Below are 17,999 nucleotides of genomic sequence, written 5' to 3' on the forward strand. Positions count from 1 at the left end.
AGGGCCCTTTAATTATCGATTATAAGAAGATCTGACCTTTATGATCCTCTTCTATTATCTTGTGATAGTATATCTTCGGTGAAGTTGGTGGTGCAAGACTTTGAAATGTGTTATGCTAAATCTTGTCAGTCTTGTCCAACTCTTTGTGACCCAGTGGACTGTAACCCGCCAGGCTCCTCGTCCATGGGGATTCTCCAGGCATGAATACTGGAGTGGGTTGCTACTTCCTACTCCAGGGGATCTTCCCTACTCAGGGATCAAACCCACATCTCCTGCAATGGCAGGCAAGTTCTTTACTGCTAGTGCCATCTGGGAAGCCCTGGGAATATTCAGGTTTAAACTTTCTGACTAGAGCAGCTCAGAGCCCTGTCCAATTGCTGGGGGTTTTCTCTTTGGAAGTTTCAAAAATCCTGTTTGCCTTTGTGAAAGTGGGAAAGAGTACAGAGATGTGAGGAGTAGGTATGGCTGTGTCTTAGAGAACTGAAAATTTAGTTTCTGCTTCGCAGAACAGCTTTCTCTCACAGGTGGATGTTTTCACAGTGAGTAGTATGGGCGTGGAAGGGAGAAAGGCACGCTCTCCTCTGGAAAGAGGAGAGTGAAACTTTAAATGTCAGTAACTGCCTTCTACTGTACCCTCGTGGATGGCCCGCGGAGATTATTGTGTCCACTTCAGTGGTCTCCATATGAAGAGGGATGTGAGGGAAATCAAAGTTTAGGTGAACGATAAGGCCTGATTAAGATGTTGCAAAATGTAAAAGGAACTAGAGTTATTCTGGAGAAGAGAAGGTTTATATTAATAGCTTTCAAATATAAGGATCAGATATCTCCTCCTTAAGGAAAAAAAATTAAAAAGGAAATGCATTTAAATAATGGTATTAGGAAATTAGCTACCTGGATACTTCCTAAATTGATAATCCCCAGAATGCATTGTCAAGAGAGGTGTTATATTTGTACTCAGGGAAAATGGGACATGTCTTCAGAGTGTGACAACTCATTGCCTAGATAAGTTCAGAGTCTGCTGATGTGACGTGCATGTTTGATTATGTGTGTTTTCACGCCATGATTCAAGTTCATATAGTTTTTCTATTTTTCCTACTAATGAATTTTTTTGTGAGTGGCATGATTAGGTAATCATGCTTTCTCAATCTTGCTACCAGAAACAAAGACAATTAATTATTATGTTTGTAAACACATATTTGATTTTTAAAATAATTCCAGTACCTAAAAAACAGTTGCACCACTCAACTATAAACACTAAAATTACTGAGACTAAAAAAGGAAGCATTTCAGTTTCCTTACAGAAAGCATAGATTGCACATTCAGTTTGTGTGACTTACATCAGCTGTTAAAGGTATATATGCTTACAAAACCATATGACTCATGTCATTTGGCATATCACTGAATGGCAATAATTCTAATACTGATCACTATATTTAAGGAGAAGACAAAAATGCTTATTAGAAAAACTGCTCATCATTCATCTAATATTTTATATTGAATATAAAAATAAAATAAAACATGAAAATACTACTAGTTTTTACATATCAGAGAATGAAGAATTAGAATTAGGATCTGGTCATATAGCAAGATATTAGTGGAATATTAGTGAAAGCAGGAAGCGGATTGGAAAGTGGGGAAAGGGTATTTTGGTTCCCAGCCCAGGGCATGTTCTACTGAAGTGCACTGTCCAGAATGCTAAGTGTGGATTTTGAAAAGGGCAGTGAAGGCCTGCTCTGGGAATAAAGATGAGGGAAGTAGATATGTCAGTGTTTGTGTGAGCTCGCAGAACAGGATTAAGGAAAGCTAGGGGCAGGAACTGGGCTTCCCAGGTGGTGCTAGTGGTAAAGAACCTGCCTCCCAGTGCGGGAGACATAAGAAATGCGGGTTCGATTCCTGCGTTAGGAAGATCTCCTGGAAGAGGGTATGAAAACCCACTCCAGTATTCTTGCCTAGAGAATCCCATGGACAGAGGAGTCTGGTGGACTGTACAGCCCATAGGATCACAAAGAGTCGGACACAACTGAAGCGACTTAGGATGCACACTTGAAACAGGAACTGTATTTCACCAAGCCAGCTTCACTGTAATGACCCATGTGAAAGGTGGCCTTTCCAAATACAAAGGGCTGTATGAGGTAATTGTCCCTTTAGAACTTGAACTTCATCTTGCTTTGAAGGAAAATGTCTAACATTTGTTAGTATGCACTCTGTGTACCTTCATACCTTCTCCCTTGATTCTCACTGAACCATGTGAAGTAACAAATCTCCACCTAAGAATATTCTATTAAAGTGAAGGAACTTGTTCTTGGTTGTTCATCAAGTAATGCTATGAATGCTTTATCGGTTTCCAAAAAAGTGTAAAACATTAAATGTCCAACAGCCTTCAAACTATTTTTGACTATAATTTTCTTTGATTATAAGATTTCAGGCCTGATAGACATGATTATAAATAATATAATTTTATTTATATTATCTCAGTTGTTTGGATCTTGGAGAAATGAGATCTTATTATACCTCTCAGTTATTTAGTGTGTTCTTTTTTAAGATTATATTTTATTTTCATTAACGTATAGTTGATTTACATTAAAGTATAGTTGATTTAAGGGTTTCCCTGGTGGCTCAGCTGGTGAAGAATCCGCCTGCAATGTGGGAGACCTGGGTTTGATCCCTGAGTTGGGAAGATCCTCTGGAGAAGGGAAAGGCTACCCACTCCAGTATTCTGGCCTGGAGAATTCCATGGGGTCGAAAAGAATCAGATACGACCGAGTGACTTTCACTTTCGCTTTCTTTCAGAGTTGATTTACAATGTTGTTATAGTTTTAGGTGTACAGTAAAGTGATTCAATAACACACACATATATATATATATATATATTTATTCTTTTTCAGATTCTTTTCATTATAGGTTATTATAAGGTGTTGAGTGTAATTCCCTGGGCCATACAGCAGGTCCTTGTTGTTTATCTATTTTATGTGTGAAAGTGAAAGTCGCTCAGTCATGTCTGACTCTTTGAGACCCCAAGGACTATACAGTCCATGGAGTTCTCCAGGCCAGAATACTGGAGTGGGTAGCCTTTCCCTTCTCCAGGGGATCTTCCCAACCCAGGGATTGAACTCAGGTCTCCCACATTGCAGCTGGCTTCTTTACCAGCTGAGCCACAAGAGAAGCCCAGGAACACTGGAGTGGGTAGCCCTTCCCTTCTCCAGCAGATCTTCCCTGACCCAGGAATCAGACTGGGGTTTCCTGCATTGCAGGCAGATTCTTTACCAGCTGAGCTCCCAGGGAAGCCCATTTTATGTATAGTAGTATGTATTTGTTAATTCCAATCTCCTGACTTGGCCCTCCCCCTGCCCCCGCAGGCATCTGGCTTTAACCAGGAAGCACTCTGCAGTTCCTCACTGTGGCCGTAGAGCAGGCTCTCTGTCCCATGTTGGTGGAATAACAGGTGTGTTCCGTCGCGTGAGGTGCGTGTGGCCCACACTCTGCAGGGAGCAGGAGGAGCCGGGGGAGCAGGAGGTGTCAGTGTCTGGAGTAGCACCAGCACTTTCTGTGTGGTCTGAAGTATGTCATTTAATCTCAGTGAGCCATTTCTGAATTTACAAAGTGCCGCAAGTACTACCTGCTTCACAGGAACTACTCTAAGATTTAAATGATGAGGGATGTGAAAAAGCTTCTTAAGAGTTAGTATTTTTTATACCCTTAAGGGTATGAACCCATCTTTCTTACGAACATTTCTCCTCCATATCATGGGGGGATTGCATTGCATATGTGTTAGTCTGTCAGTCGTTTCCCACTCTTTGCAACCCCATGGACTGTAGCTCACCAACCTCCTCTGTCCATGCATATAGTAAGTGCTTAATAAATGCTGATAATGGATTGGGACTGTAAAAAAAAAAAATAGTGCTCAACGAGGAACGTGGGTGCACTAAGATCAGAGATCCACTCATTTCCTGGCAAATTTCTTCTCTTGGAATCTGCTCCAATGTTGAGGTTGCTCGATCCTCCAAGGCAGCCTTTAGCTTTCATCCCTCTGCCCTGGACTTTGTCTGCTCCCCCTCATTGCCGCAGGGTTTCTCAGCCTTCTCACTATTGATAGTTGAATCAGATAACCCTCTGTTGTGGCAGATTGTCCTGGCGTTGTAGGATGTTTAGTCACGTCTGCACTCTCCACTTCTCTTCTGTTCTGTGCTCAGTCATGCCTGACTCTTTGCAACCCCATGGACTGTAGCCCTCAAGGCTCCTCTTGTCCATAGGATTTTCCAGTCAAAAATACTGGAGTGGGTTACCATTTCCTTCCTCCAGGGGATCTTCCTGACCCAAAGATTGCACTCGCATCTTCTACATCTCCTTCTTAGCAGATGAGTCACCTCTTGCCAGTAACTTCAGCCTTAAGAGCAGACCAAGTTGAACAATAAAAAAATATCTCCAGACATTGCCTTTTGTCCTCTGAGGACAAAATTGCCCACAGTTGAAAATCACTGTATACAACAGTCATACAACAGCCCTGAACGTGTGAAAGTGAAAGTCACTCAGTCGTGTCTAACTCTTTGAAACCCCATGGACTATACAGTCCATGGAATTCTCCAGGCCCAAATACTGGAGTGGGTAGCCATTTCCTTCTCCAGGGGATCTTCCCAACCCAGGGATCGAAGCCAGATCTCCCGCATTGCAGGTGAATTCTTCATCAGCTGAACCACCAGGGAAGCCAGTGTGTATGTAATCATTATTAATAGCTTGCCTGTACCCTCTCCCCACCAGACTGCCAACCCCAAGGGGTCAGCACTGTGTCTTTCTCTGAACACAGGTCCCACGCCAGGCAGATGTACACTGAATGTGGAAAGAAAGGGAAAAGGCACTTAAAGGACTACTCAGTCATAGTAATTGTGTTGGTTCATTCTATGGATTTTTTGTTTTCTTCTGGACCAAAAGGACAAGGACTCACCAAAACCTCAAGTCTCGTTTCTGAAACCGTTAGTGCCACCCCCTGTTTCTCGAGCTTCCTTTTCCCACGCCCTGATTGCTGACAGAATTATTCAGTGTGTCCACTCAAAGTGGCATTGGAGACTTGAGACTTTAGGCTTCAAGGTCCAGGCAGAGATCAAAGGTGCCTCTTTCTCTCTTTCTCTCCATCTCTTTTTTAAAACTTCATAACACCTTCCACCCCCAGGTTCCAAATACCACCTATACCCTGAAGATTCCTAAATTCCTAGCTTAGAACCTCCCAGTGAATTCCAGAATCATGTATCCCAGCCCTACTAAGGTATCTTCTCTTACATATTTCACAAACTCCTGAAACAAAAACCCCGTGTGTGTACAGTTGAACTCATGATCTTACTTCCTTGTCCATTTTCAACTTCCTTCCGAATTCTTTATTCCGGGGACGGGAGCAGGGCTCTGGAGTCAGAGTCTTCCTTTGTCTCTTGCTAACTCAGTGACCTTGTACAGATGATTTCTCCTGTTGTTACACCATTGTCCTCATCTGTTAAATGGATACTTGTCTTACAGGGTTCTTGAGAAGATCACATTAGGTAATGCATGTAAATCACTTAGAAAATATTGCCTGAACTGCTTAATAAATGCTGTGTTGTTATTGTCCAAAAACATGCTTTCCATGTTTACTTATGTTTACAGTTCTCAACTGTAAGTGGTTATTAAATCCTATTATGTGCCAAGAGATGAGCTACTCAGTATAGAAACCAAAATGAATGAGAAATCAGAATGATTCTCATCTCTTACTCCTCCCCTCACCATTTCCCTGTTTCCACCCAGCAAATCCCTACAAATCCCTTTTGTTAATCCCACCTGTCATTTTATTCAGTATGCTCCATTCTTATCCATTTCAAGTGCAATGGCTTCCATGAAGTTTTTGATCCTTTCTTGCTTAGATTATTACAGGTGTCCTTAAAACCAGCCATTTTGCTTCCAGTTTCATATCCAGCTTGTCTGTTCACTGTCTTGCTTCCTAGTGTCTTTCATTGCCTTTATAATGAAGGTCAGCCCTCTCTAGCATGATGTAGATGGCCCTTGGCGACCTGCTTATCTTTTAGGCTCACCATGGGCGGTATCCCAACATGCTTTAGCACTCAAACTCCAACATGCCAGATTCACTCAGACTTTCACACCTTTCTGGCGACTGTTCCCTCCTTGTTTTCTCTTTTTCCTTTGTTAAGATAACATCTATTCATCTTTAAGTCAAAGCCCCATAACTCCCTAAATTGTGAATTTTTGACATTGTACTCACTTAGATTTCTCATTCATTTCGGTTTATATAGTGAATAGCTTTATCTCTTGACACACAGTAGGATGTAATAGCCATTTATAGTTTAGTAAAGCTATGATTCCATAAGACTGAGTCAGCCAGCACAGCCTTATAGAACTTCAGGAATAAAACTGAATCAGAATAAATTGACAGAATTAAGCAGCAAAATTAAGAGTGAAGAAAACATGTAGGTATCTCTAATGGATAGAATACAGTGGTCAGTAGATATCGAATCTTAAAGCTGAGATCAAGTTAGAAGTCCTGATGGAAAAAGCTCATCTGTAATAGATAACAGAGGGAGGAATACCTAGGGGCCTGGGGGTTAAGGCATGCTACCTCCTTTTACTGTCCCTGCTTTCAAGGAGTTTGGTCTCATGAGGGAGAAACACCAGAGAAAAAAGTGAATCATTTCTTACAATCGAGTACTATTTAAAAAGGTACACACCTAGTGTTATGGCAACAGAGATGAAGTAATTTTTCAACAAATGGGGTCATGCCATTGCCTGGGGGCCAGAAATGACCAGCTCAAACATCAAAGGCACATGTGCAGTGAACAGATGTTTTACATCATTTCCAAGCCTCCCGTGCCAGTAACAGCTTCATATAAAGAGCCTGATCAAAGATCGCGTTCAGCGGACCAGACTGCCTTGGGATCACATAGCCTGAGCCACAAAAGATGCCAGTGTTTCGTCATTTTCTACCTAAGTGTTTTTTTGACTAGTTTGCTGCTAAAAGCTTGTCCTTTTTTTTTTTCTTTCTCTTTTTCAATCCTGTTATTTTAACTCAAACTGTTCTGCTAAAAGATTACTCTCAACTTATGTTACCTCCTAACAGTCTCTGCCCACAATGCGACCCAAGGCTCTCAAATCCTCAGACTAGCCAGGCGGGTCGGGTCAGAGCATAGCACGTGCCCAGAAATGGCCACTCTGCGGGATACATGTGGTCCCTGAGTCCAGAGGGCGGCGTGGTGGAACCCTGAGAACACCCCCTGGACTGCAAGAACACCTGTCCCGGGCTTCTGAGCCCACTCCATCTTTTGCTCAGAAGCAGCCCTGGTTCTTCGGAAACCCTCAGCCTCTCTACTTGAAATGCTGGCTGAGGACAGGACCAGGCAGTGTTTGTCCAGGAAGCTGGGAATTTAGGCAGAGCAAGGGAACAGTGCCTCCTTTGTGAGCCTCTGCGGCACCTCCCCTCAACCCCGCCGGCCCCCTCAAATCACCAGGTAGCCGGGGCTGAGCTAGAGTTCTGTCTCAGGCTCCAGAGGGAAGAAGGAAGGAAGCCCACGCAGTCTTCGGTGCAGCTGAAATATCCCTGATCTGACAGGGGCCCAGTGGCAGGGAGGAAGGGGACTCTTCTGATTTAATAATTACAACAGCATCAAATGTTCAGCACATCTTCTGTGTGCGTGTGCAAAAGTACGTCCTTTTTTCAGGAAGATTATTTTTCAGACCTGACATGTAAAGTGGGGAAGCATAGGATACAGCTTTCTCAACACTAAGATGGCCAAAACATCATTTAGTATCACTAATCGCCAAGATCCTCGGAGAAACGGCAACTCACTCCAGTATTCTTGCCTGGGAAATCCCATGGGCAGAGGAAACTGGAGGGCTACAATCCATGGGGTCACAAAAGTGTTGGACACGACACAGCAACCATAAACCATTTTAATCCATGATTTCCTTGAGGGAACCATGTTGTTCTGGTTGGGTCAAGGAATGCATTTCTCTGTTGCTCAGATATGTGCCTTTATAAATTATATTGGGAAAATCTCTAATCATGTTTCATCTTTTGAATTGTCAGCTCATCTTCTCGGGAAGGATTTGTCTGACAGATTGAGTATCACATGCTGCCCTTCATTAGGGTAATGAAACAATTTCCACTCCTGCTATGTGTACACCACTTCATCGTTGAGGTGAAATAGCAGTGAATCACGTCTCTGGTTGTGTTTCGGAATTCAATAAACTGTATTTTCAAGCCAGTTGTTAGCGTTTGAAGTCAGTATTTGTCCATGTCTCAGAAACCTTTGACCAGCCCCAGAAGATTTGGCTCTTGACAGCTTTGTATGGAAGGAGCCACCATCCTTGCCCTCTACCCAGTCTAGAGTCTATAAAGCCTGGACCTGTTTCAAGGGAAATGCTGAGCTGATGTGCAAGAAAGACCCTTGATCAAGACTTGATCTGATTTTGCTGTTGCACAACTGTCACACTAAATTCCCTTCCGCTGCTACGGAAGGGAATACTTACTTCTGCCAGCAGCTTCCTGCCAGAAGTTGGAATGCTTCCCTGTAAATACTCGGAGTAGCGGGGGTGGAAGAGCTTTCTTCTCTCCCCACGCTGCTTCTGCTTCTGGCAAAGGTTTGGATATTGGCAGGGGCGCCCCGCCTCTGCACAGTCTGTTCCTGGAGGTGGGGGATTCCTCTTACTTCCAATTACCAGTTTCTTTACACGTGGGAGGACATTTTTTGGCACAGATTATCCTTTTCGCTTCATGTCTGGCTGACAGCGCCCTTGCTAATTTATTTTTTTGGCATTTTTTATGCATTTGTTAAGATGTCAAATGGTATGTGCAGAGCTTTGGAGTGATGGCTGAGTTTACATCCTGGAGCTTGCAGTAGGTATGGGATGTTGGAAGTTCTCTTCGGAGTAGAAGTTACAGTACTGGGTAGAGGGTGTTAAAAGTCGTTCAGTTGTATCTCTTTGTGATCCCATGGACTATAGCCCACCAGGCTCCTTTGTCCTTGGATACTGGAGTAAGTGGGTAGCCATTCCCTTCTCCAGATCTTCCCCACCCAGGGATCGAACCCAGGTTTCCCACATTGCAGGCAAATTCTTTTCCATCTGAACCACCAGGCAAGTCCAAATATAGGGTATCATGTGTGATTTACTTGTCTTCTTGCAAAGGTCTCATGACCCTTTAGTGAAGAGTGAATCACAGAATCCTAAACTTGTAAGTGGGTCAAGATTTGAAACTTCATGCTCCCCATTGCCTTCATTTCCCTGCTGAGGAAGTTAAAGCCCCAAAACACTTAATTGACTCACTCAAGGCCACCCAGCTGGCCAGTGCTAGAACCTATGCCAGAATACCAGTCTTCTCTCCTTGTCTTGCATTATTTTCATTATATTTCAATGTTTTGAAAGTACTGGTCACTTAGTACATTGTATTAGGTACAGCAAATTTATCTTCATAGTTCCTTCTGTGTAGGATGGGGAAAAAAAGACAAAAACCTCACCCCTCTCCCCACCAAAACAATTCTGACTAGCTGTATAGCCATTCTCGATGGATTGGCTATAATTCTTGCAACTAGATTGAGTTGCCTGGAAAAAGGGTCATGTCAGTAGTTTTCCCCTCTCCCAAGTGGTTGAAACCCTTTGTGGAAATGCCAGCCAGCTGAAACATGTCAAAATCAATCTGTAATTTTGGAGGCTGTGGAAAAGCAGCTCCCGTTGCCTGCCCTGGACAGTCTGTTCTATTATACTATCTGAAACATTAATAGTGCATTTGTGAAGACATACTCAGGAAGAACAGAGCTCACAAATTGTTTCTTCAGAGGGAGTGATTATAATAAACAACTAATTTGAGTGAACGTGGCTCAGAAAATATTTCAGATTCTGGCTGAGACTCCTATATGCTTAGTTAAGTAATTTTTACAAATCTCTTATGAAACCTGATATTAGGAAGTGATTTTTTTTTAAATAAAAGGTTAATGAACACGATATCTGTTCAGAACAATTGCTTTTAAATTCACTGGTCAGATGGGGAAGGTTTTGCTGGCAATGATGTTAGAAGAAACTCATCACACACTTCTTGACTGGATTGTGTTATATATTCCAGAACGTTACTAGCTGGATCAGAGTCTGATTGAATTTATTTTTTTTAAGCACTGATCTACTGACTTGAATTTTAGTGCCCTTTACCTTACAGCCCATTATTTTATTTATTTGTTTTGACTGTGCTGCACAACATGTGGGATCTTAGTTTTCTGACCAGAGCTCAAATTCAAACCCCCTGCATTGGAAGCCTGGAGTATTAGCCACTGGACGCCCAGGGAAGTCCTGTGATTGAGTTTAAAGGAAATACTACATATAACGGTAGTTAAAATCCAGAGCCCATGACCATGTGGTCTTGTTTGTGACGCAGTTATAAAAAGGGCAGGGACACCACACTTCTGATGGTGTCCTTAGTGGCTAAAACTTAACACTTTAACATTTAAGTGTGAAAATGGTGATAAAGGGCATATGGTGTTGGAGTCATTTTCAAATGAAAGTATCAGACATACGTTATGAACTTGTGTGCAAAATCAGTACAGTTTACATTTTGGGAGGGGCTTAAGAAAACAACTAAAGCTTTTAAAAATGTTCTCTACTCTCAGACTTTATATTTATTAGTATTTCTGACATTTATGGACATGGGACTGACAGTTTCGTACACACAGTGGGTGCTATGCAGATATTGGCGGGTCATAGTATAGAGGATTAAAAATTTTAAGGAAAATTTTTGTATTGACTTTTTATTTATGTATTTTAAAAATGTATTTTCTGAAGTATAGTTGCTTTACAATGCTGCATTAGTTTCAGTTGTGCAGCACAGTGATTCCGTTTTGCATTTACATATATATATTCTTTCTCATATTTTCCATTATGATTTACAATAGGATATCGAATTTAACTTCCTTGTGCTAAATAGTAGGACCTTGTTGTTTATCCAGTCTATATATAATTATTTTCATCTGCTAATCCCATACCCCAACTCCATCATCCTCCTGTCCCCCATTGGAAACCACAAATCTGTTTTCTAGGTCTATGAGTCTGTTTCTATTTTGTAAATAAGCTCATTTGTGTCGAAGTTTAGATTCCACATAAATGTGATATCACATGGTCTTTGTCTTTTTCTTTCTGACTTACTTCATTTAGTATGATAAGTCTCTAGGTCCATAATTGTTGCTGCAGATGTCATTATTTTTTTTTAAGGTTTAAGACTGAGTAGTTTTCTATTGTATATATGTACCACATCTTCTTTAACCATTCATCTCTTGATGGACATTTAAGTTGTTTCCATGTCTTAGCTGCATTATTTACATATTTTTGTTTGCTTAGAATTTTATTGGAATTTTGAGAGAATCCTCAGACATTTTGGATTTTTACCAGTTCTTTTAAATTAATAATATTCTAAATTGATGTGGTAAAAGTAATAAAAATTCAAATTTCCCAAGAGGAAATGAGGGGGCTGTCTTTGTGGTTGTTGTTGGTGGTGGTTTTGTGAGAATAATACTCAACTTTTCTCTTTAAAAAATCATATAATTTAGGAAAGTTCAGTTCAGTTCTGTCACTCAGTCATGTCTGACTCTTTGCGACCCCATGAACTTCAGCATGCCAGGCTTCCCTGTCCTTCACCAACTCCTGGAGCCTACTTAACTCATGTCTGTTGCACCAGTGATGCCATCCAACCATCTCATCCTCTGTTGTCCCCTTCTCCTACCGCCCTCAATCTTTCCCAGCATCAGGGTCTTTTCCAAAGAGTCAGCTCTCTGCATCAGGTGGCCAAAGTATTGGAGTTTCAGCTTCAACATCAGTCCCTGCAATGAATAGTCAGGACTGATCTCCTTTAGGATTGACAGGATGGATCTCCTTGCAGTCCAAGGGACTTTCAAGAGTCTTCTCCAACACTACAGTTCAAAAGCATCAATTCTTCAGCACTCAGCTTTCTTTATAATCCCACTCTCACATCTATACATGACCACTGGAAAAACCATTCAATTCAGTTCAGTAGAGCCACTCAGTTGTGTCCGACTCTGCGATCCCATGAACCGCAGCACGCCAGACCTCCCTGTCCATCACCAACTCCCAGACCCAAACACATGTCCATTGAGTCAGTGATGTCATCCAACCATCTCATCCTCTGTCATCCCCTTCTCCTCCTGCCCTCAATCTTTCCCAGCATCAGGGTCTTTTCAAATGAGTCAGCTCTTCACATCAGGTTGCCAGAGTATTGGAGTTTTAACTTCAGCATCAGTCCTTCCAATGAACACTCGGGACTGATCTCCTTTAGGATGGACTGGTTGGATCTCCTTGCAGTCCAAGGGACTCTCAAGAGTCTTCTCCAACACCACAGTTCAAAAGCATCAATTCTTTGGCACTCAGCTTTCTTTATAATCCCATCTCACATCCACTGGAAAAACCATAGCCTTGTTTTTGGACCTTTGTTGACAAAGTAATGTCTTTGGTTTTTAATATGCTGTCTAGGTTGGTCATAGCTTTTCTTCCAAGGAGGAAGTGTCTTTTAATTTCATGGCTGCAGTCACCATCTGCAGTGATTTTGGAGCCCCCCAAAATAAAGTCTCTCACTGTTTCCATTGTTTCCCCGTCTATTTGCCATGGAGTGATGGGACCAGATGCCATGATCTTAGTTTTCTGAATGTTGAGCTTTAAGCCAACTTTTTCACTCTCCTCTTTCACTTTCCTCAAGAGGCCCTTTAGTTCTTCTTCACTTTCCACCATAAGGGTGGTGTCATCTGCATGTCTGATGTTACTGATATTTCTCCCAGCAATGTTTTCTCTTTAAAAAATCGTATAATTTAGGAAAGTATAAAGAAATAAATACTCACCAGTGCACCCCTCATCTTCCAAATGTGCCATGGCTTAATTCCATATTATTTCGGCCACTGACAGCCTTGCCTGCATCTCTTTTTCTGTCTCTAGGTGCAGCTGCACCAGGTAAATCATTTGGGAAAAACTCATGGACGGGACCCCTGTCGACTTCCTCATGCTGATGATCCCTCCATGCTGAGAGGTATCTGACATGTGACTGCATTAGTGATCACTAATTACTTATTTGAATTCTGTTGATAAATGTAACAGAACATTCACAATGATTAGTTTTTGGTGATAGTAGATCACAGATTTCCTATCTCCTTGTTCAGACAGAATGTATGACCAAAAAAGGTATCACTTTCATACCAAGCAAGTTCTAGATTATGTTGCATAGTGGAATATTCTTCATTATTGTTATTATTTTGATAAATGGTCTTCAGACATAGTTCTCTCTCTCTTTTTTTAATTCGAAGACTTTTTTTCCCTGCTAATTTACACTGGTGATCACTTATATGATTAGTGTTATTGGAAGAAGCAAATGTATGTTTAATATTACAGACTTTTGAAGGAAAAATGTATAATCTTTGATAGCTCATATTTGAACTGCAAAAGCATGGATCATGTTATGGTTTTTCAGTGAATCATTCTTATGAAAGAAACTTTGAAGAATTGCTCTACTCACTTAAATCCACTATGGCAGCCATTTGCTTTGATTTCTTCATACCATTTACTTTCCATTAGCTGATTTTGTCTCATGGTAGGAGAGTCATTCTAAGGGGGAGAAAGGATGTGCACTCACATTCACGTGAACGGTCACTCACCTATGACAACTGGCTTGCTCAGGGCTGCTGGAGACAACACCGCCGCTTTGCAAATCACTGCCCTTACACAGTTGTGGTTTGCAGCCTGGAGCTTGCTTGCAGCACTGCCTGGAGGTCCTCTTGGGGGTCTCTTCTCCTGTCCATGTGCTGGCTCACACCATCCTCCTCAGGTGTCCTCGCCTCCTATTTCCTGGTCCAGATGACAAAGCTGCAATGCTTACCACCTCACTGTACCACAGCCTTTCCACATATTGAACAGACATATGAAATTGTCAATGTTGGACTGGTTTTGACTTGCAAAATCAGCAGTCGCCTCTGCTTCAAGCCACTGCATGCTTGCTTTCATGTTTTCATACTTCTACCATTCCCTGACTTCTGGGAATAGTTGACCCTCCCCTGAAAGGTTCATTCGTCCATCTCAGGAACTCATAAACTATTTCTCTTCTGGGATCCACGTCCACCTCCATCGGTTATCCTTTTCTTTTCATAGCTTCCATTTCTAACATTCACCTTGGCTCCTTTCATTAACATATAACTTAACCAAGTAATTTCTGTCTTTATATTTGATTTTAAAAACTATAGACAACATTCCACATGTATAAACAAGAAATATAAAATGTGTGTGCAGTGTAAAGAATAGTTGTATAACAAACACAATTACTTTAGCTTAAAACTAGATCCTTTCTGATACTTCTGAAGTTAGGTTCTCTGATCACTCTTCCTTTTCTCCTCCAAACAATATCCTGAATTTTATTTTATTTTCCCCTTTTTCTTTATAGTTTAATCACATATGTATGTCTCTTTAAAAATCTTTTGTAATAATCTCACATGCTATTTAATATAAATGCTACTGGAGAAGGAAATGGCAACCCACTCCAGTATTCTTGCATGGGAAATCCCCGTGGACAGAGGAGCCTAGTGGGCTACATTCCATGGGGTTGCAAAAGAGTCAGACATGACTTAGAGACTAAACAACAAGAAGTATATTCTACAAGAAATCCTTAAATAAAATATAGAGTCTTTAAAAAATATAAATGCAATGATAATATTTCTGAAGCCAGGCTTTTCACTCACATTTGTGAGATTAATCTACATTAACACGTAGTTTTCTCTCATCTGATTTCCATTTTCCAGGTGCTCTGTTAGAGACTCATACCTGATCATTGTTGTTCAGTCACCAGGTTGTGTCTGACTCTTCGTGACCCCATGGACTGCAGCATGCCAGGCTTCCCTGTCCCTCACCATCCTCCAGAGTTTGCCCAAGTTCATGTCCTTTGAATCGATGATGCCATCCAACCATCTCATCCTCTGTCACCCTCTCCTTCTGCCTTCAGTCTTTCCCAGCATCAGGGTCTTTTTCAATGAGTCAACTGTTCATATCAGGTGGCCAAAATATTAGAGCTTCAGCTTTAGCATCAATCCTTCCAAAGAGTATCAGGGTTGATTTCCTTTGGGATTCACTGGTTTGATCTCCTTGCTTTCAAAGGGACCCTCAAGAGTCTTCTCCAGCAACACAGTTCAAAAGCATCAATTCTTCAGCCCTCTGCCTTCATTATTGTCCAACTCACATCTGTACATGACCACCAATAGAGCTATACCTGATGGGTGTCCTGAATTCCAAACAAAGTAACTTCTCACTTTTTATTCCCTGACTTTAGCTTATTTTGTTTCACTTTGTGAGTTTTGTTGCCAGAAAGAAAACTCTTCTGTCTTAAACAGAAAGGCAATACCCTCTGCTTAATTGTGTCTTTATTTCTCACTTCTGTCCTTTCTCTTTTCCTTCAAGACTAAAATCTTAGAATAGTTCACACTTATTGTCTCTATGTCTTGGCCTCCCAGCCAGGCTTCGTTTGACCTCTTGATAGTTGGCTTCTCCACATTTTTATTTTTCTTTAATCTTTGTGACAAAGCTCATGACAGCCTCTTTTTTTCCCTCCCTTTTTCTACTTTATGTTAAATGTAAATCTCCAAGAATGTATAATCAGATTTTCTTGGTTTGAGCACACTGTACCTGATTTTAATAAGCATTCCTTTTATTCTCATATTGATGGCCTAAAGACTCCCTTACATAATGTAAAAGGCTCCTGGAATTATAATTATTCTCTTAAAGTCTCATATTAAGACAGTGTGGGTGAGGTGGTAAGAGGAAGAGAAACAACTTTGCATCAGAAAGTGCTTAAACATATTTTAAGTACCTTCTGAATAATAGTGATAGAAGTAAAATTGGAAAAAATTCTAATGGAATATTTTCTTTTATCCAGGAATTCAGTTCACTTTGGAATGTGACAGTTATCAAGACTGAAATATCACAGATGTTTGGCAGCAGGATTAATAGCTTCTTCTCATTTAGACCAGGAGATTACTAGTAGGATTATTGTGCTTAAGACATATATTTTGTCTGCATTTGCAAAGTTTAGCAAAGATTATTAAAATAATGATCTAGGTAAATCAAAACCAAGAACTTTGTTGCCTAAATTACTGATATCTCTATTCAAATAATTATCTCAATAATTTAACATTGATTATACCTTTATACCTATGTACATGAAGATACTCAATTTGATCAATATCATGGGGCTGCATGGAGAAGGAAATGGCAACCCACTCCAGTATTCTTGCTGGGGAAATCCCATGGACAGAGGAGCCTGGCATGCTACAGTCCATGGGGCTGTAGAAGTCAGACAAGATTTAGCAACTGAACCACCAACCACCATGAGGCTGCAAGCAAGTGATGAATAGTAGAGATAGCCCTCAAGTTGCTGCCAATCTAGAGGAGAAAAAAAAAATCAAAGTAGAGAAATAATTTATATTGCAGATCAGCCTACAAATGGCATTTACAAAACAGAAAAGGTATATAAAGATTCATGTGAAAAGGGAACTTGACTCTCACAAACTGTATGACAATTTTCTTTTGGAGCAGATTTAAGAGACTATATCTCAAACCTGATTTATGAAACTCCTTTTATTTTTATATAGCAACTGTATTGATGGGTTATTTGCATATCATCTGTATTCTAACACATGATAAATTTATTTCATTCATCAAACTTGTGTTGTTACTAAACTATCTTCCACTACAAAAAGCAGGCACACAAAGCTTGATAAGATGTAGTTGAGAAGTTTAGGGTATAGTAAGGAGGTAGATATGGACCATGGGGTGAGGGAAGGAAGCATTAGAAATTTGAGATTAACAGATGCAAAATATTATATGTAGGATGAATGAGCAACAAGGTCCTACTGTGTAGCACAGGGAGCTATATTCAGTATTCTGTGATAAGCCGTAACAATGGGCTTCCTTGGAAGCTCAGCTGGTAAAGAATTCACCTGCAATGTGGGAGACCTGGATTTGATCCTTGGGTTGGGAAGATCCCCTGGAGGAGGACATGGCAACCCATTCCAGTATTCTTGCCTGGAGAATCCCCACGGACAGAGGAGCCTGGTGGGCTGTAGTTCACGGGGTAGCAAAACATCACACGTGGTTGAAGCAGCTTAGCACAGCATAGCATAAAGCATAATAAAAGAGAATATGGAGAAGAATTTATATATATATATGTGTATAACTGAGTCACTTTTGTGTGCAGCAGAAATGAAATACAACCTTGCAGATCAGCTATGATTCAATAAAATTAAAAAAAAAAGAAAGAAACAGTATTCTCAGTACAATATAACAAGCGCTCCAATGTGTACAGTACTGTAGTGGTCTGATGGAGAGAGGCAGTCAGGAGCTCTGACTGATTAGAGCTCTGATTAGACAGGAGCTCTGTCTGCACAGGCTTCCAGACCCAGTGGGACTCTTGGAGGATGAGTAGAAATTTAGCAGAGGGACACACAAAAAAGTGTGTTCCAGGTTTTCTGCCCAGGTGAATATTTTTTAAGCATTGTACCCCAACTATGCATGGAACTGCAAAAGTCTATGACAGACCTCTTCTGAGACCCTGTGATTCATTCTAGCATTGCCTCTGTCTCCACCCTCCATCCTCTGATCCCAGCCTCCTATTTTTTTTTTTTTTTTTTTGTCTACTTTCCCTGAATTCTGACTCTAGGCTCTGAACGGTCCAGTATGCATTTGTCAGGTGTTGCAGTTTGGATAAGGCTAGGGAACCAGACACAACAGGAAAGACAGGAGCCTGAGAAGAGTCAGAGAAGCAAAATGGGCACATGGCGCGTGGGGCGCAGGAGTGAATATCTGACCAGGGCATAGGTGGGACGCTTATGGAGAAGAGGTGGGAATGGAGTTGGCCAGAGAAAGCAGGGTCCAGAACCCAAAGCAACATATGTGCTTTGCCGAGGAGTTTGGACATGATCATGTTCAAAATGAGAAAACCCTGAAAGGCT

The 17,999-nt window shown here is 41.1% G+C and overlaps 1 protein-coding gene across 3 annotated transcripts in view; it reads left to right on the forward strand.

The window, feature by feature from the left end:
* TMEM200A (transmembrane protein 200A) overlaps window positions 1–17,999 on the forward strand; it is a 79,683-nt gene that overhangs the window by 23,527 nt on the left and 38,157 nt on the right. For 2 of the 3 annotated variants that reach the window (XM_043457271.1, XM_043457270.1), the window contains exon 2: window positions 12,952–13,042. The exons of the other annotated variant lie outside the window; for it this stretch is intronic. The gene's annotated coding sequence lies outside the window, so the exon portion shown is untranslated. The remainder of the gene's footprint in view (window positions 1–12,951; window positions 13,043–17,999) is intronic. 3 annotated transcript variants of the gene reach the window in all.

Source organism: Cervus canadensis, chromosome 33 (genome assembly GCF_019320065.1).
Source record: "Cervus canadensis isolate Bull #8, Minnesota chromosome 33, ASM1932006v1, whole genome shotgun sequence".
Lineage (NCBI taxonomy): Eukaryota > Metazoa > Chordata > Mammalia > Artiodactyla > Cervidae > Cervus > Cervus canadensis.